The sequence below is a fragment of the Ammospiza caudacuta genome, chromosome 33 (assembly GCF_027887145.1).
Source record: "Ammospiza caudacuta isolate bAmmCau1 chromosome 33, bAmmCau1.pri, whole genome shotgun sequence".
In the NCBI taxonomy this organism is placed as follows: Eukaryota; Metazoa; Chordata; class Aves; order Passeriformes; family Passerellidae; genus Ammospiza; species Ammospiza caudacuta.
Window position 1 is genome coordinate 2,223,353 of NC_080625.1, and position 24,344 is coordinate 2,247,696.

Sequence of the window (24,344 nt, forward strand, 5' to 3'; positions counted from 1 at the left end):
TTTATAAGGCTTTCCTCTTTCATCTTCCCCAACACACATTGAGTTTGAAGGTCGCTCTGCCAAGTCCATCTCTACAAGTCACTGGCCATCAGGGCTCCAGAAAAACCTCCCAAACACCAAGTTTCAGCCCTGAAAAAGCCTCCCAGGAGTCCCCCATCCCTGGTCCCTCCCCTCTGGTGTTCGGGGGTTTCCCCCTGTCCCAGCTGTTGGGGGTCACGCTTGGATTGGGGGTCCCCCTTGTGCCTGGTGCCTGCCCTGCCCAGGCTGCTGGCAGTCCCAGCAATGCCAAAAGCTCCCCCCGCTTCACTCTCCCCATTTCGGGATGCCGGGGCTGTTTGGGCTCCCGAGCACCCTTCTCCCCTCATTCTCTGCTCTGGGCTGTGAATGAGACGAGGGCTGGTTGTCCCAGACCTGCCAAGTGAATGCTGGAGTCTCCCACACTGCGTTTCCAACTTTCCTCGAGGAAAGCAGCCAGTAAAGAGACACAGCGAGTGAGAAGAGGAGTGAGAGAATCCCCCGGGGTAACTGGGACTGGGTCTCAGAGAGGGGCTGGACACCTCGGAGGAAGAGAGCAGAGGAGTTCCCGAGCCAAATCCACTAGGAAATGGGACAAAAGGGGCTCTTAAAATTTCTGTTGGTTTGAGGGATAAGAGAGCCCAAGAGCATCCAGAATTAAAACCTGCTGGGTTGAGGAATTAACATTCCAAGAGCATCCACGGCTGAGCAAAATTCTGCCGGATTGAGGATATGCTCAAGAGCATCTGGGGTTGGACAGCACAGCTGGGTTGAGGGATATCCAAGAGCATGGGGACTGACCAGAAACACCTAAACTTGTAATAGGTGATGTGAAAGTGTAGTATATGGTAGAGATAATTCATGCTATTAATGTATAAAATATTGTAAAATCCAATTATGTCTTTTGACCACCCTGGCAGGGAACAGCGTCTTATTCATATACATCTAGTTCCTGGACTTGGTCGAGATAAACATCGTGGTTTTTAATGAAAGAATAGAAGATTCCAGGGCGATAATCGCTGGCTTCCCCGGGTCACCAGGTCCAGCCAAGAGTGATTATCGCCTCGTCCATTATACAGTTACCAAGATAAACTACAGCCCCACCCTGATGCATGTGAATGCTGACTTCCCCAGGGTCTACTGACAACATCAGACACCGGGACTGAGTCTTTGTCCAGCTCTGCATAGGTAAAAACACGGTTTTGCATGGGAAGGGACACAAAGAACATTCGGTCATCTCTGGTTCGAGCAGAATAAACTGTAAAAGAACTCACTGCGTCAGGCAGCATTTGTGAACAGGGGGAGACTCTGACATTCGGAGCTCAGATCCGTGTTCACCCAGCACCGAACCCGGGCTCGACGCTGACCCTTGGCTGTGGTGGTTTTGACGACCAAACTTCAGTCTCACAGACAAATTAATAAATCTTTGCTAAATTTTCCTATAAGTTTGGCTCTCGATTTGATAATTAATAACAGAAGGTACCTTATTGTTGTCTTGTTGTGTGTGAGAGTGAGTCACACACAAAATCAGCCCTTCCCTGGTGCTGGGAAGGCGGGCTGTGCAAAGAGGAGTGTGTGACCCACAAATAAGCCATTGTTCTCCTGGGCATGTGGGGGCTGTGGCATAAGGTACAGGTGACCTGCAAACGGGCCATTGTCCCCAGGGCGTGTGAGGGGGCCGCGGCTAAAGAGTGTGAGTGACACACAAATCAGCCTCACAGGTGAACGGCACCCGAGGCAGCAGAGTCAGGGCCCTCCCAGGAGGCCCGGAGATACTGAGACCCAGAGGCCACCCCAAGGTGAGGGGGGCCACAGTGACCCGCGATTCTCTGTCAACAGGGATCCACTCTGTGTCCTGAGGGTGGGAAAGAATGTGTGGGAGAGAATGGGAAATAAAAGTGAGTGAATGTAGACAAATGAAAGTAAAGGTAATGCAGATTGTTTATTTTCAGCTTCACTATATTTCCTTTGAGGGAGGTGTATTGTATTAAAAGTATTGTGAGAAAAAGATTTTTTATTTTTGTGTGTGTAGTTGAAAGAAAAGTGGTATTTAGGTTGTTAGTGAAAGTGAAAAACAGAGGAAGAAGATGAATAGATAAGAACTTGAAAAATGAGACAGAAAACCAGTAAGGTGGATACAGGGAAAAAAAAGAAAATAAAATAGTTCTTTGGGAGTTATGTTAACTAACAGAGATACACCTCCTTGCAAAAGGAGAAAATACAGGGTATGTAGTAGTCGATGGGAAAAACATGCAAACAATGGAAAAAGGGAAATTACCCTTAAACTAGTAAGCTCAACCTTGTGAATTATATACTTTAAAAAGAGCACTAGAATATTTAACACAAAATAAAGGAACGGTATATTCTGATTCAAGGGATGCCTTTAGAGTAGTACATACCTTGAAAAAATTTGGAAAGGAAGAAGATTACTTAATTCAAGAAGAAAAGGACTAGTACATGAGGAACTTATTTTAGAGGCATTACAATCAACTAAAAGAGATAGCTATAGTACATATTAGGGAACTCCAAAAGGGAACGACCCCAGAAAGAAGAGGAAATAATTTGGCAGATCATGAAGCTAAGGATGCAGCAGAAAATGGAGCTGAAAGAGTTATGTTAATATTAACTCCAAACGAGGAAAAATTGGAAATTCCAAAGTTTAGGGAAGCCGAGAAAAAAGAATTAAACAAGACAGGAAGTGAACAAGATAAATCAGGGAAATGGAAACTTCTTGATGGAAGACAATTACTTAATAAAATGTGCTTCTAGGAAAATATTAGAAGACATGCATCAGAAAACACACTGGGGTGTTCAAGCTTTCTGTGATCATTTTTTAAGGAACTATGGGTGCACCGGGATTTTTGGATTTAGGATGTATCCTTAATTTGCCAAAGGATAAATAAAAAGCTGATGAGAAAAACAACATTAAAAGTCCCTGAGTTAGCTCGTTGGCCATTTAAACTATCCATGCAGAAGTTTAGATTTGTTAGGTTGTGGGTTTATTTGTAAAAAAAAACCCATTTAATCTAGAAGAAAGAGAATATGCCATATGTTAGACAGGAGATTTTAGGAGAATAAAAATCTTTGAAGTATCAGAAACCCTCGAGACAAAACAAGAAAAGAAAAGGAGAAATGAAAGGGAGGGGAACAAGAGAAAAACTCAGAAAGAGAGTCTGCAGGTCCTGCAGTCCTGTGCAGGTCTTGCCCCCTCCGTTCGCGGCCCAGGCGCCTGTCCCGGGTCCCGGCTCGCTGCCCGCCTCAGCTCCGCCTGCCCCGGTTTCCATCCCAGGTGCGGCCTCACTGCCCAGGGCAGCTCCACCTGCCCCGGCGCTGTCGCTCAATTTGTGTGCCCTGCTCCCACTGCCTGGCCCGCGGCCGCTCTGCCGCCCATGCTGGGGAAGATGGGGGTTGCTCTGTCCTGCCGCCAGCTCCGAGGTCACCGTGCCCACCGCACCCAGGGGGCTCCCAGCCATCCCATCCCCGGCTGCCGTGCCCGTGCCACCTGCGCTGGGCACCGCCGCTGCTGCCGGGCTCTCCCACCTGCCTTTGCTCTGCCGGCAGCTGCCGGATCAGCCGCCATCAGCCATGTGGGGGCTACCCACGCTCCGCCTCAGGCTCCACGGGAAGATCCCCCTCTGGCGATTCCGGCACCAGACCCTGCCCACAATCCCACCGAGCCTCGGCGGGATATCCTCCCCTGACCCCATCCTGCTCTGAGTTACGTCCCCTTGGTAACCACAGCTCCGGCTGTTCAGGGAAACTCTCTCTCTACAGGAAGCACCTTATTGAAACACTAGGAGCTCAGTTAAAAGGCAGCCTTCTTCAAATTCTTTCTCTAAACAGAGGAGAAAGGCTAGAGAAGGTAAAAAAGTGAAAGATTTAGATGAAGGGATTGCTCTATTTCCGTTCAGAGAGGTTCCCATGGGAGGGATGCGCTGCCCCGCCCCACGGGAGCCACCAGCGCCCCTGCCGGCCATGCCCGGAACTGCACCCAAGGGCAAAGCGCCGCAGCCCAAAGGCCGGGACTGGGTCCGGGCTCTGTTTGCTGTCAGTGCCGCAGCTGTTGGTGTTTGTTTGCTTTATTATACACACTAGTAAAGAACGGGTATTCCTATTCCCATATCTTTGCCTGAGAGCCCCTTGATTTCACCATTCTAAAAATCAGGAGGGACGGGGTTTGCATTCTCCATTCCAAGAGAGGCTTTTTCTGCCTTCCCAAGCAGACACCTCTCTTGTAAAGCAAGATGACTCAAACTGCTGTAGGCAAAGAGATGACAAAGGAAAAGTGGGGGGAAAAAACCCAACAGAAAGAAAAAAGCATCTTTTGTATTGGTCCAAACGTGAAAAAGATGGGAATGGGACACGGTTTTGTGGCTCCCTGGCAGAAAATGGGTTAAAGGAATGCTGTTTCTCCTCTGATGTGCTACTGCAACTCTCATCTTTTTACCAGGCTCCACACCTTGATAGTGCAGCTCATTCAGCAGCTGAGTGAGGGGTCTGGGACTTGTAGATAAGGGCAAAACCACCAGCTTCAATAACTGTTCCTAACACACACTGCTGCTCAGACAAAGTCCCGCTTAATTTCTGAAGTTCCAAAAGAAAAAAGACTTAACAGACCCATGAATATCGGCTGTTATGCAAAAGTGGGGATGCACATTAACGAGGACATGCAGTTGGCGGATCGGGAGGTCTGAACCTTCCAAGCACCTCAGCCAGTGGGCAAAGGGAGAGGGAGATAAGGCCGGGAAAATGAGGATAAAAAGGAGGCTGCGAACTACAACAATGGCAGAGAGCGCACGGCAAATGCCCCACGGCCTCTCCCTCTGCCCAGCAATAAAGTCACTTTTACAGGACTCCTCTGTCTCCTCTGCGCACAGAAACCTCCGGCCACGGGAATTTCCCCGCACAGCCCCGGGCACGGGGCAGCCCCCTCTGTCCCAGCCACAGCAACCGGGCCGAGCCAGCGCTGCTCCGGCTGCGGCTCCTGCCGAGGCAGCGGCCGCAAGGAGACCGCGGGCAGCCGCTCCCGCAGCGCCCTCACGCCAGCGGCAGCACGGGCCGGACACGGCACAACGAACCCGCCCGAGCCCCCTGCCGCCCCCGAGGCCCGCAGCCAGCCCCGAGGCCCCGCACAAACCAGCGCGGCTCCCACCTGCGCTGCGGCCGCCTCCGAGCTCCGCCGCCGCCTCACCGCGCTCCGGCCGCTGCCGCCGCTCACGGCACCGCACACACGCTCCGACAATGGCGCCGCTGCCCAGCCACGGCCGCCCTCAGCCCGCCACCGGGGCCCGGCTCCGCCCCGCTCCCATCAATCAGTGCGTCACAACCACGACTGACGGCACCATCGCCCAATCCCAGCCAGGGGCGGGCTCTGCACACGGCACAGCCCCGCCCCGCGCTCTCAGGGCCCCCCGGGCTGCGTGAGGGCAGAGCCGGAGCTGAGGAACAGCCCTGGAACGGGCCCGGGCCCGAGGGGGATTGAGCTGAAAACACAAACAAACTTCTCCGCACCTCCCGCCACGGCTTTCCCGGCTCTGCGGCTCCGGTGGCTGCGGCTGAGCGGGAAGCCCTGGAGCCTCACTTCTCCTACCCCTAATTAGGAGCATCATTGCATCGCTTTGATTTCCCCCAAAAAAAAACCACCCCAAACCCTGTGGATGTGTGGGGGAGGGGAGAGATTTCTGACAGAAAACTCCAAAAACTCAGAGCAGGATAATGAGAAATAAGTGAAGACCCTTAAATCCAGCTTTCCCTACGCCTCCCTCCTTCCAGCTGCACCTCCTACCCCGGCAGTGCCGCAGACAGGGAATGGGGCCGGGCTCAGTTCATGCCCCGGGGCTTCTCCCTCTGCTCAGGGACAGGAGTCATTCCCCTGCTGCACCCTGGGCTCTCTCCCACCGGAGACTTGTCCAGGAACTTCTCCGAGCTGAGTCCATCCCACGGGGCACAGCCCCCTCCAAGTGCTGCAGCGTGGGTCACTGTGCCCCGGGGTCAGTCCTGCCAGGACAGTCTGCACCAGTGCTGGGCACGGAGGTTCAGAGACATGACACCATGACCAACATGATCCAGTGAAGGCAAATTTATTATCCCTAAAAATACTATATTTATAATACATTTCTACTGTCCATACATCTCTAGCTAATACATGATTGATTAATCCTAACTCTTCACAGTGTAAAATAGAATGTTGATTGAATCACTTAATTTTTCACGCATATTGCTGTGGTCGTCTGGCCCACTCCCCACTCACTTTTTTCTGACTTTCCCAAACTTGCTGACAAACTTGTTGCGTCCTGATGACTCTTCTTCCTGTATTTTTTTCAAGGGTATACCAACCCTGTTTCTGAATATGTCCATTATTCATTGTTTGTGAATGTGTCCACAGTCCATTATTATAAGCAGGCTGGATTGTGCTTTGGCTGAATATGTCAAGAACTCCTCAATCTGCAAAAAACTCTCAACAGTTCCCCAGTTGTTTTTTTTTTTGGTGTTTTTTTTTTTTTTTTTTTTTTTTTTTTGCACAAGCCAGACTGATTTACAAGCACGGTCAATTATTTTCGGCACACAGCATAGTAAGCAAGGCGCTATAAGCAGAATTGAGAAAGGAATACAAAGTATCATAATGCCAAAGCCTAAGTCATTGAGCCAGCCTGTTATTTCGCAGGATTTTACCCATTCATCAAAAGAGTTCTCAACAACTGTAAGCTTTTTCATATTCTCCTTAAGCAATGACAGTTGCTTGTGAATAGATTCAGTGCTCAGAGAGATTCAAGCAACACATCCCTTCAAAATCTTCACACCCATGTCCTTGTGCTAGCAACAAAAAATCTATAGCAGCCCTATCCTGTAACACAGCGTGGCATATGCTACCTACATCAGTGGTAGGCTCATTCAGTACTTCACATGTAATGTTAATTTGTTTTCCTGTCCAACAAGCCATTCGTTTTAATTGTGTAAGGGCCTTTGATGAAGGTACTCCTGGTGAAAAAAGTGATGCCAATTTAACCGAAGGCTATTCCACAATTCTACATTATCCTTACAGTCTGAGCCTAATAGATGCACACTACGTTTTGGACATTGGAATTTGTGCCTGATGTCAAGCATCTGTTGAGTGCTAGGGGCAAACAGTGTCAATTTCCCAAAATAGCACAGTCCTCCTAATGCTTTCTGAGGAATTGCAGGCCAAGCTCTATCTCCACAAATGAGAAAAATTCCATGAGGTAACATTCTTGCTGATTTTTGTTTTAGGGACACAGACCATGTCCAATTTGCACAGTATGCCGTGGTATTGTAATACCACGAAGAAATAGGAGATTTCCAAGTGCTATTATTTCTGGGTTTTTCTTACTTCTCCCTAATCAGTTCTTTACCCTTGTAGTACTCAAAGAATAAACAATAACTTCCTGGCACTGATCCCAAAATATCCAATTCCTGTGGTTCCTTACTTGTAGTATTTAAACCTTGAGTGATTGTAAATGCCTGAGCTCCTAAAGGATTTCTAGGGACTTTTTGTTTTTCACACCAAATTTCTGTGATCATCCCATTTTGATTAGTACACCAATTTGACCAGGCCTTACTTAAGTTGCCATAAATTTCAGCTCTGGTCCAATTTCCAAATTCTTCCACTGAGTCTAAGGGAATTCCAATTAAACAGGTGCAAAATGGATCCGAAGGTGTAGCTGGTGATAAGCAGAAAGGTTCTTGCCCTGTTCTGTTAGCCCATGTAACCCACGTGTTAGCTCGCTGCTCTATATTGTATACTCCCTGCGTTTCCCTAATCACTGCACTGAGCAACCTTGTCAATATTTGCCAGACTGAAGCCATTGTTGCCGTTGTTGTCCATCACGCCTGCGCTTTGCCCAAATTGCTTTAGCCCGTTCCCACTCAGAATCTCTAAAGTGATGTATTTGTGGTATTGCTATTCCTACTCCACATTCAGTAGCTAATATCTTGCTTTCTAGTACAATTTGGTTTACAATAGCAATTAAAGCAAGGTTAAACTGCACCCATAGTAATGATCTTCGCTCATATACTTCTATCAAAGATACATCCTGGAGAAAACTCTGATCTCCTGAGTTACGCCCTAAAAATTTAGTGAATGCCATTCTTGGGGTAATAGTGTTAAGTGTGTAAGAGCAGTTATTGCATATTAGGTTAATAGGCCTAAATTTTTGCTTTTTCCCCTCAAACCACTGCTAAATTATGTTCTTGACGAACTTGTCGCCAAGTTTTCAAGCTACACTTTATACAATGAACCTTAAGCCATGGCTTACATGCACAACCATGCAGATAACAAGCATTTTCTATCTGATTTACAACTTGTGATGAAAGTGAAGGTAAAAGAAGTCTGTGTATATCTAACCCGTGTGTATTAAGCCTATGTTGAGTTGCTAGTACTCCCTCAGCATACTCCAGCAAACTTGGTAGATATTCCCACCGTTATTCAGCTGTCAGGTGTTGAAAAATCAGATTCAGGGCTGTCTGGAATCGGTGCTTTTGCCGATTCTCCGCCTCTGGGCACTGTTGCAGTGTGTTGTAATGTCCTGTTTTAAACTTCCGGGTCCCTTTCCCAGGTGTGCCAATACTTCTCTTCCCCTTCCCTCTCGCCCCCTTGCTGAGTGAGTTCTGTCAATCAGTTTTAACATTCCAGCAGAGCCATCGTGTGGTTGGTCAGGTTCAAAAGATGCCCCTATGCCCAGAGGTCATTGGCCTGTCTGGGTGTCATCCTCCCCTAAGACCCTGCCCCTCCCACCTGGTTGGTGGCTCACCTGTCCCAGAGCTTAAAAGCCGAATCAAGCCATGTGGTTGGGATTCTGTTGGAGCTGTTACTACGATTCAGACCTCTGTGACCATGGAATAAAGCTCTGGATATAATCCTCCGGCAGAATCCGTCTCCTTTCTCCTCACCACAGCCTGAAGCCATTCCTCCTGAGGTAAACAAAGCTCCTAACAAGCCTGGACTTGTTCACTGCCCAGCTGCAATCTCCAGCAAGCTAAAGGTATCTCTGAGGTGATACACCACAGCTGCTGCCTTTGGCCCAGCAGCAAGGGTCAGACTGGCCCAGGCACAATCTACCTGGTAATATTGGGATTCATATTCCAATAGGGCACAACATGGGTTGGTGACGATGGTTTCAGATAGGGCTTCATCCACTTGGCTGGAATCCAACAAATGCCTTTATCTGTAAGCATATATAACTTCTTCCTATTAATTTTACTGTAGCTGGTCCTTCCCACACCCCTGTTTCTGGACTTTTGAACATAGCCTGAATGCCATCAGGCAATTCTTCCCTTGGATTATGTGTGAGGGCATGATGCACAAGAATAGGTGGATCTTCCCTAGCTCCTGTTGTTCTAAGGTAATTAAGCACAAAAATTGCATTAGCTTTTTTTTCCTCGGGATAACCCTGTAGTTCCCCCCTTTTGTTTTTGCAGCATGCCCTTGAGCGTCTGATGGGCATGCTCAATAATTGCATGACCATTGTGAGGATTGTGAGGAATACCAGTGTCATGTCAAATACCCCATAAATTACAGAAATATTTGAATCTTAAGGAACAGTAAGCAGGACCGTTGCCAGTCCTAATTGCTAAGGGGATACCTAATATGGCAAAGCAATTGTACAAATGTTTCTCTACATGACGTGCTGTCTCACCTGTTAAGGGAGTAACCCACATAACACAAAAATAGATATCAATGCAATCATGTACAAACATTTTCTGACTAAATTCTGCTACAGGAGTTACATCCATTTGCTACAATTGCAAGGGTTGAGTACCCCTAGGGTTAACACCAGTGAATAAACCAATGCCATGTCATTGACAATCAGGACAGGATCACACAATACCCGAAGCCTCAGTAAGGGGAATACCAAATTATTTAATTAACGTTTTTGCAGATTGATGAAGAAATGCATGGGAAGTTTTAGCTTGCTTAATTTATCAGAGTTTGGCATTGGCCAGACAGTGGCTACCAACTGATCAGCTCGAGCATTACCTTCAGACAGACCAGGGAGAGCTTGATGACTACAAACATAAATAATAAAGTATTCCTGCCATCGTTGATTTAGGTTTTTAAGCAATCAGCTTAAAAGGGAATACAAATGCTCATTACTCACCTTATTAAGTACTGCTCTTTCTAGGCATTGGACACAGCCAACTACATAAAGCGAACCAGAACCAATGTTAATGGCCTCATTGTTCCAATTTTCAAAAGCCCAAATCACAGCTTTCAATTCTATTGTCTGCAACATATCTTTTACCTCTCCAAAAATGACATGCTTTTTCCACACTTTGTCTTGCTGCCAAGTGCAGACAGCCCTTTTTGACCTTTTATCTGCATCTGTAAATGCTGTCTGCCCAGACACCAACAGTCAGATCTCCAGGGTCTGTCCTCCAGATGCTGATGCTCCAATAAAGATGATAACACCCGGTGCCGTGGATAAATATCGTGAACTTTACCACCATATCCAGCCAAAGCTATCTGTAAAGAAACAGAATGCCTAATCCCCCATTCAAGATACCAGTTAGCCAATGGTACTACAATTGCATATGGTTTGTGTCCCCAGATTTCCAATATTCTCCCTCTGCCCTTCATAATCAAATGAGCAAAGAGTTCCAGTTGAGTGGTAATAGTTCTAGATTGTTTTACAGGTAAAAATACCCATTCCAAAATAACTTAAGGATTAGCTTGTGTTTTAACCCATTGACAAATCAAGGCGAAAGGATGCTTGGCATAATTGTCACTCTCTTTGCTCTGATTGATGATCACCAACTGAACTGGATCATCCTCGATCAGAGGATGTGCATGCCATGTAGCAACCTTTGTGGCAATGTGATCCTAAAAAGGCTGTCTAACAATGGTAGCTTTTAACTGGCTTAACAGATCCCTACCAAGGAAACCTAGTAAAGTGCCAGGAGTTTGCATGACATAAGGCCTTGTAGACACATTCAGTCCATCTGGGAAAGTAAAAGTAATTACTTCCCTGCTCATCTGAGTTTCCTGAGTCCCTCCAATACCTGCAATGCCTAAAGCAGGATCAACCAATGCCCAGTTTTTTGGCCATATTGTGTTTGAAATGATGGTTACATCTGCTCCAGTGTCAATTATGAGTTTCTCAGTAATAGAATCACCACTAGGATGTGTCAAGGTTACCTGTTTGTCTGGTTTACCTCTTGTGATGTCCATGGCCCAATATACTTCTGGTTTACCTGTGGAACCAAAGCTTCCTGTTCCCCATTTCTTGTAGTCTGTACAGGGGACACAAGACTTAAAAGGAACAAGCTGAGCAATTCATGAACCTTTTGGAATAGATACAGGAGGGAAAAATGTTCTAATCATAATTTTAACAACCCCTTGATAGTCTGCATCAATAACCCCAGGAATTACATCCAATCCCTTTTTACTGGCAGATGATCTCCCTAACAGACAAGTACTCAGCCCATCGCCCAAGAGTCCTTTTACATTGGTATCTATCAGGTGCACCGCAGAGTCCATGATGGTCACGTCTACTGCGGTTTCCACGTCCACCCCGGTGCTTCCAGAGTTGATGATGTGAGTGAGCAAAGCCCTCCTCCTCCTCCATGGGAGGCTGAGCTATCCAGGCAGCTCTCCGTACTTGTTTTGTGATGCCTGGAGAGAAGGCACTCCGAGACCCATTTCCCTGGAACCAACATTCTTTAGTATTGTGGTTATCTTTTTTGCAGATAGAACAAAATTTTTTCACAGTTGTAGAGCAACACTGACTCCCAACATGTCCGATTTTACCACATCCAAAGCACTTAATGTTCTTTCCTTCGGCTTTCTTTTGCAGTTTAGAAAGCAATGGTTTTACCACATCCTCTACTGCAGCAGCTACATGGGCTGCTTTTTGTGTCTCTGTAGTTCTAGCCATAAGTTCCAGCTTTTCTGTAACATCAGCTCCCTTCCTTAATGTTCCCAAAATCTGCTGAGTTTTATCATTAGCAGTGTCAAAAGCAAACATATTAAACAATTTTACTTTTGTGTCTGTATCCAAATCAGGATGATCATAGATAGCTTCATGCAATCTGTTTACAAATATAACAAAGCCCTCATTCCCTCCTTGGCGAATCTGTGTCAAAGACTTAATGCATAACCCATCTGGAAGTGCAAGGATGGCATTATGTGCTGGTTGTTGGCTCATCTGTAAGACTTGATCAATGCTCCCAGCCTGGGCAGTGGCAGCAGCCCAGGGCCCTTTGCCAAGGAACTGTTGTGCTGTTAAACCACACAGAGGATCACCCTGCACTCTAGGTCTTGCTGCTTCCTGAGCACACTTTTCCTCACAGCTTTTATGGAACATCACCTGCTGACGGGGTGGCATTATAAGTCTTATCAGGGTACACACATCAGCCGGAATTAATGTGTTAGATGTAAAAATATACTGCAGAAGTGAGTGTGCAAGTTGGGATTTTAAACCAAATTGTGAAATTACAGCTCTTAACCTTTCTAAAATCTTCCAATAGAAACGTTCCCAAACTCTACCTGCAGCATTAGTCACTACAGGAAAAGCCTCTACATCATTTGAGAGAAAAGTCCCTTCTACAATAGCTTCTGAAATAACTCCCTTCCATTTTGTTTCTGAGCTGCTTCTATTTCAGGGTCACATTCCTATTCTAATTCCACATTTTTTACAGCATGAGAAGGAGAATTTCTTTTAACCGTCTCGAATGCTGGCTCAGAGACAAACTGGGAGGGTGGTAACCACTTTCCTTGTTGTCTGTCTGAACCTACTATCATTGGCAAGTCCATTTTCTCAAAAGAATAGTCTCTTTTGGGGACAACTGAATCCTTTTGTTGAATTACTAATTTTTGCAAATTGTCCACTAAAGATTTTAAATCCTCTTCAATAGAAGTATTATTCATAATAACATCTCCTTCCTTATCCTTTTCACATACAGCATGTTTAGTTTCTAAGTTACTGTTACCAACAGTTTCTTCACTCCGAGTACAACTGTCCTTTGTTCTTCAGGCTTATCCCCCTGAAGAGGTTTTTTCACTCTGAGTACAACTGACCTTTGTCTGACAGCCCAACCCCCCCGAAGAGGCAGCAGCTTCCTCTTTCTCGCTCTGAGCTGGAGGAGCAGTCGGTGCAATGCTCAATTCTGAGCTGAGGGGTTGTGGGCTGCATGAGGGAATATCTAAGGTGGTAGAAAACAGTTGCTGAACTGAATTTGCCGGAAATGCCTGAGGCTGTTCTGACACAGAGGCAAGGGCTGCAGCAGCTTTCCTCTCTGCCTTTGAGCTTGCAACACCTCTATGATAATTTTCTACAAAGTAGAATATTTAGACGCCTCTTTTGCCTCACTCCTGCCAGATGCAATACAGTCCCACAGCTTCTCATGTTGAAATCTCAAAAGCAACCTGTGCTCCTGCTATGAGATTATGGTCCCAAGCCCATTGCAATAGTCCCTCCAAATTGGAAGCATCATACTTTTTTTCTCTCTTAGAGAGGATATGTTGGAGAAGTTTCTGAACACCTTCCCTTTCATGTTCAGACCCCATCTCCTCCCCGGCCGCTCACCTTCATCAGGGTGAGATTCAAGCCATCTACAATTGGAGCTCCAGTAACCTTTCCCTCTCCCTGGGGCAGTGAGGATACTTTACACCGGCTGCTCCGCTCCTCGAGGGTTGGCTCTGATCCCTGCACAGCAGCCAAATTGCCAACCTCGAATCCCTTTAGTGCTACGACATTGGGCCTGCCCGCGTTCTCCACCAGAAATACAGGGTGTGGAGGTTCAGGGACAACACACCATGACCAATATGATCCAGTGAGCCAAAATTATTATCCTTAAAAAGACTATATTTATAATAAATCTCTACTGTCCACGCATCTCTAGCTAATACATGATTGGTTAATCCTAACTGTTCACACATCTAAATTAGAATGCTGATGGGATCACCAAATTTTTTACGCATCTTGCTGTGCTCGTCTCGCCCACCCATGGCTCACTTTTTTCTGACTTTCCCAAACTTGCTGACAAACTTGCTGAGTCCTGAAGATTCTTCTTCTTGTATCACTTTCAAGGATATACCGCCCCCGTTTGTGAATATGTCCATTATTCATTGATTGTGAACACGTCCATTGTCCATTATTACAAGCAGGCTGGATTGTGCATCGGCTGAACATGGCCATTGTCTAACAAAAACTCCTCAATCTGCAAAAAACTCTCAACAGTCGTGGTCGCCAGAAGTCTTCTGTCCCAAGCCAATAAACAGGATCCTCGTTCCCACATGGAGAAGAGCGCTTCTCGTCTTTTATCTCCGTCTCTGCAATTCCGTGTGGGCTAGAGTCCAGAGCTAGCCAGATTTGGACTCATATAAAGCACAGAGACCAAGGGATTACTGCATCCCCCCATGTCCCCATTCCCACCCATGACCGTATGTCCCCATGCTGCTCTCCATGACTGTGTCCTACCATAACCACATGCATATCTTAATTTAATGTCTTTGCTTTTACTCCAATATCAGATATTTTAAAGGGATGAAGAGAAACTAAAATAAAATCAAGGCCAAAAGAAAAGGAATTCTGTGTCCATGCTGGCAGAGAACCTATGTGGCTTGGTGGGAGGGAAGAACATTTTTTGGTGAAGTTCCCACCCCACTGTCTCAAAAATCTTGGTTTTTTCCCCACTTTTTCATCATTTGGCTGCCAAAGACACCTTTGGGCAATAGGAAATCAAAATCGTGGCACCCCTGAAATTGGAAAAGATCTCCAAGACCATTCAGTATTCCTTGATGCCACCAGAAGATAGGATTGAATGCAAAAGATTTTACGGGTTTGAAAGTCAACAAATCCGCTCTCCTCAAGGAATTCCCATTGTTGGTCTGCATCCCAATGGATGTTCCTGCCCCTGTATACATCCACATGCCCACGGGGAGCCAGGAAGATGTGGAGCCACCCAGCCAGGTGTCTTCCCAACACAGATCAGCAGGACCATGGATCACCAGGTCTCTGCCAGATGAGGGTCACTGGGGATCATCCAACACAGATTCTCCCATGGGGGAAGGAGTTGGAGGAGTGCATGAAGCTCTTCCTGAACTCGGGGTATTCACAGGGCTTCCCTCAGTGGTGCCTCCGTTGGTGTTTGGTCAAGATTGAGCTCTGTGAGAAGCTCTTCCCAAACTCCCCACACTTGTAGGGCCTCTCCCCCGTGTGGATACGCTGGTGGATGGTAAGTTTGGAGTTTTGCTGGAATCCCTTCCCACAGTCAGGGCAGCAGAAGGGCCTCTCCTCTGTATGACTCCGCTGATGTACGAGGAGACTGGAGCTGGTCTGAAACCTCTTCCCACACTCAGAACACTTGTAGGGCTTCTCCCCAGAGTGAACACGCTGGTGGTGTTTTCTCAGCTCAGTGTGCCATCCATAGCTCTTCCCACATTCCAAGCAGGTGTAGGGCCGTTCCCCCTTGTGGATCACCTGGTGCCGAATCAGGGCCCAGCTTTCTCTGAAGCTCCTCCCACATTCCCCACACTTGTAGGGCTTTTCCCCAGAGTGGATCTTCTGGTGTTTTGTCAGCAGGCACTTCATGCTGAAGCTCTTCCCACAAACCCCACACTCATGGGGCTTTTCCCCACTGTGGATCCTCTCATGTTTCCTCAGGCCAAAGCTGTATCTAAAGCTCTTCCCACATTCCACACACTCATAGGGCTTTCCTCCTGTGTGGATCCTCTGGTGTTGCATCAGGTGGCCCTTCTGGCTGAAGCTCATCCCACATTCCCCACACTCATAAGGCCGGTCCCCGCTGTGGATCATCTGGTGTCGCATCAGGTTGCCGCTCTGCCTGAAGCTCTTCCCACATTCCCCACACTCAAAGGGCTTTTCCCCAGTGTGGATCCTCTGGTGTTGGATCAGGACAGAGTTGTGGCTGAAGCTCTTCCCACACTCCTCACACTCAAAGGGCCTCTCCCCAGTGTGGATCCTCTGGTGCTGCCTCAGGCTGGAGCTCCAGCTGAAACGCTTCCCACATTCCTCACACTCATAGGGCTGTTCCCCAGTGTGGATCACCTGGTGCTCAGTCAGCTTTAAGCTCCGACTAAAACCCTTCCCACATTCCAAGCACTTGTGGGGCTTCTCTCTGCCATGGGGCTTCTCCACCAGCTCGGAGCTCTGGCTGCATCTCCGACCACCTTCCTTGCTCAGGGGGGCTCTTTCCTCCCCGCAGCTCCCTGGGCTGGGTTTGCTGCCCCTCCTCGTGCGGAATCTCCAGGGCTTTTTCTCCTCCTCCATCCAGCCACGCCCTAGGAATGAAAAATCCTGGTATGGGGAAAAAAACAAAATGAGAGTGCCTTGGACTGGGAGCTCCTCCTTGCCCAAGTTCATCTCCATAAGTCATTGGGCATCTTGTGTCTCTAAGAACCTCCAAAACACCAAGATTCAGCACAAAGTCCTCCAAACATCAAGACACAGATCAAAAACTTCCCAAACATCAAGATTCAGCAAAAGCCCCCTCCAAAATATAAAGATTCAGCCCCCACAAAAAAACAAAGCACCAACAATTGGCCCAATAAAGCTCAGAAACACCAACATTCACCCCATGGAAAATTGTGTATCCCAATCCTCTGTCACCTGCTGCACGTGGAGGGGGGCCAATGCTCCTGGGGCTGGGGTTGGAGGCTGCAGATACAGGCAGAGGTGGAACCTTGTGCTGCTTCCTCTTCCTCCTCCTGTGTCCTCCTCTTCCTCCTGCTATTCCTCCTTCTCCTGCACAATCTCACCTTCTCCTCTCACGTGCATCATTTGACCCTTTTGTTTCTCAACCCTGCTTTTCCTTCCCTTCTCCTCCTGCCCCAGGCCCAGCACCCACTGCCGGATCCCTGTTCCCCCCAAACCCACAGCATCCCACGGCAGGGGCAGGGATGGAGCTGGGGCAGGTCGGGCTGGGGCAGCGCTGGGCTCTCGGCCGCTCCCGCCCGCACTCGGTCCCCACAGCAGCCGCTCCCGCCGGGACAGCGCGGGGGGGCCCGGCCTTGGCGCTGCCCCACTCCCACCTCCCCAAATTCCCCTCGCATTTGGACAACAGGGCATGGATGGTGTTGGTGCGCTGCAAAGGGATTGCGTGAAGGGGAGTGTGCAGCAATATGGTTAAGGCAAAAAGCTGCAGCAGGAATCTATGTGGGAAGGAAAAGGATGATGGAAAAGCGGAGGAAGAGAAAAATACTGAGGATTGGGATGTTTATCAGCAGGGTCTTAGCCTCAAAATTTGTCAGCTGACCCAGATTTTTTGTATCCCCGGTTTCCAGGCCAGGAAAACAAGGAGGTCAGGGTTTCAGGGCGTTTCTGTGTTGGCGGCAGCGGCAACACAAATTACTATCATAAAAAGGGATACAGAGGCCAGTTCTGTTGTACCTCTGTGTCAAATGTCTGGCAGCCCCAGGGAAAGAGGGAAAATTAGATATGGAGGCTCTCCAAAGCACTCTGAAGCAATCAGGACAAGTGGTGTCTAAAAGCAACACCCTGTTCCAGGGGAGGGAAGGAAGGGGAATCAGACACAGCGCAGGTCACTGCCCCATGCTCAGCTCAACCCGCGCAGCTGTGGGTGCTTGTGAGAGCATGGCACTGAAATGCCCTGAGCAGGAAGGCTTCAATATCTTCTGCTGACACCATGGCACCTAACAGGGGGGCAAAAGCAATTCTCACTGCTTCAGCAACCACTGGAGCAGATATCAAGGCACATTCTCCCACAGGAAGCTGGGCTGGCACAGAGCCTGCCCTGGCACTTTTCTGCTGCCAACACCCAGCCAGGACATCGGCTCCTGCCTAAGGAGTGCAAAGCAGCACCACTGGTGGCCAAGGGGCCCATGCCAAGTGTCCCTGAGGCCAGAAACAGCCGTCAGCACAGCTCAACACGGGGGGGTCCCTCAGCTGCACTGCCACAGCTGCTGGGGAACACCACGGCACAATTCCGCTCTGGGGCTCACTGACACCCACACTCTGGGCTGCCTGCCGTTGAAGTATCGCAAAATGTACCGATTTCGGTTCTTTTAAACCTTATTTTTCTGCTCAGAAAGGTTTCTCTTCTCAAAGGTTTTCCACTGGAAAAGGAATTTTAAAGGTTTAATTTAATAGGTGTTACACCACTCAAGGCAGATGAGTTTAACATCTGAACAGACTGGGAATAGCCCAAAAGACACCCCCAGAGATAACGACCAGGAACAAAACATCAACATTGCCCAGCAGCAAACAGCAACCAACAGCTACCCCAGACACTGCCCCCGGCAGAGCTGGAGACACCTGGGCTGGAAAAGGCTGAGAAGGAAATCCAGGAGTGTGGAGACCGAATTCATATCAGAGGGGAAGAAATCCGGGTCTAACAGGAAACCAAATACTAAAGCCTTACACAACTTGCAAACAAGGAACATTAAAGCAGTGGATTTAGATTGGTTCAGACTACATAAAGTCTAGGAAAAATCGAGTAAAACTCACATAGCATGGAATGATTTTCTCTGCACAGCCGGGCTATTTGTGAAAGAAATTATTTCTGTTGCACATCCTGGCCAGAACCAAGGAATGCCTTGACTCTCTAACACTAAAGAGATTCTTTAAGCGGCAAAATAACAACATGAGAAAAAATTTGCGTAATATTCCCACTTTATATTTTTAGGTAGGTTTGGGAAAGAAGTGTGAGAATCAAGTTTGGGTCTGGGTTTTTCCATGTTCGCCTTTATGTTGCATTTAGCAAAATGGAAGACCTTTAAGCGTTATACTTTTAAACGGTAAACAGTTAATAATTCTTTTTTAAAATGCAGATTCTGGGAGGACCACGTGTGACTCACCAGATGGCTGCCCTGGAAGAGAAGCTCCATTCCAGGCAGCCTCCAGAGGAGCTTTAGAAATGCAAATGAACACTGCTGGGCAAAGGGTGGACAATGCACCTGGGTCTCTTGCCTGGGGAAGGAATTGGGCTGATTCCCTCTGCCCCTCACCCCAAGCTCTGCCTGCTGGCACTGATGGAATTTGCACAGCTCAAGGCAGAGCCCAGGGGGAGGATATCTGACCCTGCAACAGAAACGGGTGAAGCTGCAAAGGGAAACAGCAAATGAAGAATGTTGGGAAACTTCACTTTAAAAAGTGGGAGGGAATCACCCCTCTGGCCACTCCAACATGTGCTGTCACTGTCTGTGTTATGTAGGGTATATTAGAGCAGTGGGGGTTTTTTGCTACCAAAACTTCAGGGAAATCAGTTGTGATTACAACTATTTGATGATTTAATTAGACAAAAGCAGGCAAATGATGCAGCCCTGGCTGGAGAGAGCGGCCAAAAACGGGGAAAAGATGAACGGCCAGCAGAACAAATTCTACAACACCATGGACCAGCCCCTGGAAACCCAAACGAATTCATATCAGGAGCCACAGAACCCATTTCTCATTTCAATGGCATCATTAAATTACAAGCTGCCCTCGGAATAACCAACCAGACAGCTCCAGCTCCTGAACTTCCTGCCGAACAATCCACTGAAATGAGAAACACAACACATAACCATGGGATGGGATCAGATCATCTCTTATTACAAAAAAGAGGAGTTTCTGGAAAATTAAATGATTCAAACTGCTGTTGGCAAATAGATGACAAAGGAAAAGTGGTGAAAAAAAAAACAAACAAAAACAACGGAAAAATTAAGCAGTTCATGTATTGGTCCAAACGTGGAAAGAATGGGAAGGGGACACGGTTTTGTGGCTCCCTGGCAAAAAATGGGTTAAAGGAATGCTGTTTCTCCGCTGATGTGCTACAGCAACTCTCATCTTTTTACCATGCTCCACACCTTGATAGTGCAGCTCATTTAGCAGCTGACCAAGGCACCAGGGATTCGTAGATAAGGAAGTAAAGGGCGAAACCACCAGCTTCAATGTTACTAATTAAAATGGACCGCTGCTCACACAAAGTCCCGCTGACTTCCTGAACTTCCAGAAGAACAAAGACTTAACAGAGCCGTGAATATCGGCTGTTATGCAAAAGTGGGGATGCACATTAACGAGGACATGCAGTTGCCGGATCGGGAGGTCGGAACCTTCCAAGTACCTCAGCCAGTGGGCAAAGGGAGAGGGAGATAAGGCCAGGAAAATGAGGATGAAAAGGAGACTGCGAACTACAACAATGGCAGAGAGCGCACGGCAAATGCCCCACGGCCTCTCCCTCTGCCCAGCAATAAAGTCACTTTTACAGGACTCCTCTGTCTCCTCTGCGCACAGAAACCTCCGGCCACGGCAATTTCCCCGCACAGCCCCGGGCACGGGGCAGCTCCCTCTGTCCCAGCCACAGCAACCGGGCTGAGCCAGCGCTGCTCCGCCAGCGGCTCCTGCCGAGGCAGCGGCCGCAAGGAGACCGCGGGCAGCCGCTCCCGCAGCGCCCTCACGCCAGCGGCAGCACGGGCCGGACACGGCACAACGAATCCGCCCGAGCCGCCTGCCGCCCCCGAGGCCCGCAGCCAGCCCCGAGGCCCCGCACAACCCAGCGCGGGTCCCACCTGCGCTGCGGCCGCCTCCCAGCTCCGCCGCCGCCTCATCGCGCTCCGGCCGCTGCCGCCGCTCACGGCACCGCACACACGCTCCGACAATGGCGCCGCTGCCCAGCCACGGCCGCCCTCAGCCCGCCACCGAGACCCTGCTCCGCCCCGCTCCCACCAATCAGCGCGCCACAAACATGACTGACGGCACCATTGCCCAATCCCAGCCAGGGGCGCGCTCTGCACACGGCACAGACCGGCCCCGCGCTCTCAGGGCCCCCCGGGCTGCGTGAGGGCAGAGCCGGAGCTGAGGAGCAGCCCTGGAACGGGCCCGGCCCCGAGGGGATTGAGCTGAAAACACAAACAAACTTCTCCGCACCTCCCGCCACGGCTTTCCCGGCACTGCGGCTCCGGTGGCTCCGGCTCAGCGAGAAGCCCTGGAGCCTCACTTCTCCTACCCCTATTTAGGAGCATCAGGGCATCGCTTTGATTTTCCCCAAAAAGGGAAAACTGCTCAAAACCCCTGTGGATGAGTGGGGGAGGGGAGAGATTTCTGACAGAAAACTCCAAAAACTCAGAGCAGGATAATGAGAAGTGTGGTAAATAGGTATGATCCGTGCTGACAAAATTGAAACAGTAATCAATATTGATACAGTAATTAATATTTGGAGAAAATAAAACACTTGAATGGTGTAATGCCAAGAAAGAAAGGGAGAGGATGGGTTCCATCCCCCCCCTCTCCTTTTTCCTGCAGATGTTCAAGGATAGAGGGAAAAGCAAGAGATAACCATTACTAAAAATTAACAGAAAGGAAAATCTGGTTGGGACCAGGAAAATGCTAGTTCTAAGAGATTTATTGCTTTGATGCTTAAATATAATATTATGTTCGTTATGGCTTACATTATACTGGCTTGGTGCACATGTGTAACTCAAAGGTGAATGAAAGGACATCGAGGAAGAGGAGAGGCCTTCATCAGTGACGACCCCCAAAGACAGGTGTGACCACCAAACCGAGTGGTGGAGCATGGGCAGTAAAGGTGGTGATGAGGGCGGAGGTAGAAGTGTGATGATTCGAAAATGGGAGGAGATGACATTGACATATGGCACAAAAGGGGGAATTTTTGCTTGGCAAGCTCGCATGTGAGGTGGAAGGGGTCCAAGGGCCCTGCACTCCGTACCCCTCTCCGTTTGGTTTTTTTGCTTATGTGCTATTATTGGAACCAAATTATCCCTTATTTTAACCAAATTATATTGTCAATATTTCAAGTGTATCCGATTTTATTTATTCTAAGCTATTCAATGAAAATTGCTGCTACCTTTAATATTGTTTGGTTTTGTTGATGATAGGATAATTGGGCAAATATAACACCACTCTTCTCCCTCTCTCGGGCCTGCTCCAGCTGTGCCGGGCAGCTCCAAGCAGGGCCCTGCACCCAGGCCCTTTGCAATAAACCCCAAGTTCCATGACCTGGCTTCAGAGATCTCTTGTCTCTCTCCATCCCGACCATTCTACCCCTGTTGTCCTACAAAAATACCCCAAAAAACACCCAAACTCTAGTGAGAGATCACAAAATTACTCCAAAATTACCCAAAAAAAATCACCAAACTCTGGTCAGGGACCATGAAATTACCCCAAAATGCCCAAAATCTGGTGAGGAACCCCAAAATGACCCGAAAATACCCCAAAATGCAGTCAGGTATGCTAAAATATCCCAAAATCAGGACAAGGACCCCAAAATCTGGTCAGATAGCCAAACTTACCCCAAAAACACCTGAAAATACCCCAAAATCCCCTCAGGGACTCCTAAATTACCCAAATCCTCCCAGAATCCAGTCAGGGACCCCAAAATTATCTGAAAATACCCCAAAATTCAGCCAGGGATCCAAAAATTCCCCAAATGCCCCCAAATCCAGTCAGGTTCCCCAAAATAACCCCAAATCACCCCTAATCCAGTCAGGGACCCACAAAATCCACTCGGGGATCTCCAAAATTCCTTTAGGATGCCCCAAATCTAGTCGGAAACTTCCAAAATCCTCCCAAACCCACTCAGAATGCCCCCAAATGCCCCCAGCCCTCCAAACTACCCTCAGTACCCCACGTCCCCCGCAGGGCTCCCATATCCTCCTTAGGACCCTCGAAAATCTCCTCAGAATCCCCCCAGATTTCCTCATGAGTTCTCCATATCCCCTCAAGACCCCCCCAGATCTCCTCAGAGCCCCACAAACCCGCTCAGGATACCTAATTCTCCCCCAGGACCCTCCACATCCCCTCACCACGTCCCAAACCCCCTCACAACCCCTCAGCCCTCTCACAATCCCTCCAAACCCCCTCAGGACTCCCCAAATACCCTCAGGATCCCCAGTTCTCCCTCTTACCCCCTCACATCCCCTCACAACCCCTCCAATCCCCTCAGGAGCCCCCAAACCTCCTCACGATCCCCAGTTCTCCCTCTCGATCTCCCCAAACGCCCTCAGAACACCCCACATCCCCTCAGGACCCCCAGTTCTCCCTCAGTCCCTCCCAATCCTTTCATAACCCCTCCAAACCCCCCCTCATCGCCCCTCCCCCTCTCCCCGCTCCCGGTGCTGACCGCGGTCGCTGTCGCCCATCCCGCGCTGCCGGGGGGGGGTCCCGGGGCTCCCTCGGCGCCCGCAAATTCCCGCCCCGCCCCCTCCCCCCTCCGCGGCCTCAGCCCCGCTCCGCCGCCGGCGCTGGGCCCCACGGGGACCACAATGCCCACAATGCACCGCGGATTCGCCGGAAGCAGCTGCCGACGCCGAAGCAACGGGAACTTCTGCCAGGACTTCTGGCCGGCGCGGCTTCTGATTAGTCCGCGCCGCCTTTGGGGCTTCTCGGCAGAGGTCTCGCGAGAGAAGCACCGCGGCCCTGTTTGTTGAGGGCAACTCTGCGGGCTCCTCAGAGCGCTCCGCGTTCCCTCGTAAATCCAGCCGGGAACGGCGGAATGAATCCGCCTAGAAATGGTGGGATGGAACCTAAATCCCCTGGGGATGGAGCCTAAGTACCCTTCTACTGAGCCTAAATCCCCTGGGATTTAACCAAAACGGCCAAATCCAGGCGCTTTCCATGGATAGGGGCGGTACTGGAAAGGGCGGGCGGTGACGTCACCTCGCCAAACCCCTTTTCCGGCCCCTCCTGAGGGGGCTCTGCCTTTTACCGGCGCGTACGCCAGGGCCGGGGGACCGGAGCTGGTGCTGGGGCTCCTTCGCCAGCGGAGCGTCCCCAAGGTGTCCCCAGTGAGCATGGAGCCCCAAGAGGTGCGACGGTGGGGGAGGGGGCAGTGGGGAATGGGGAGCACACGCGAGCGACAGTGCGGGGTAGCAGAGGGGTCGGGGGGTTGCCAGAGGGACAGAGGGGACAGCAGAGCCCTCCAGGGAGGGGACAAAGGGGAGCCCGGGAGGGCACAGGGGTCATCGCAGGAGGCCGTAAGTGCCACTAGGTCCCTGAACTTCCTCTGTCCCCTCCCCAGCTGTCCCCGGCCCTGATGCAGCCAGAGGTCACCGTGGTGGCCATCCTGGGTGAGCTGCTGGACACCCTGCCCAGCCTGGACGAGATGACTCTGCTCGTGTCCCCATTGCACCTGTACTGGGACCTGATGGACTTCACCAACGAGCTCCGCAACAGCCTGTGCACTGATGAGACCTGGAGGCACCGCAATGTCACCTACGATGATGATGACCCTTTCACCTCTGATGGTGATGACCCTCCCGCCTCCCTGAGCCAGGCCCTGGCCGCCTACAAGAGCACCCATTGGACCAGCAGGTTTGATGTGCAAATGATGGCCTGGGTGTGGCAGCGGTCAGTGGCTGCAGTCAAGGACAGCTGGGCCCAGCTGGCCAGGACGGCCAC

General features: G+C 49.4%; 1 pseudogene; it reads right to left on the minus strand.

Annotated features, from left to right (window-relative positions):
• The window catches only part of LOC131570213 (uncharacterized), a 1,483,036-nt pseudogene that overhangs the window by 108,277 nt on the left and 1,350,415 nt on the right, over window positions 1-24,344 (minus strand).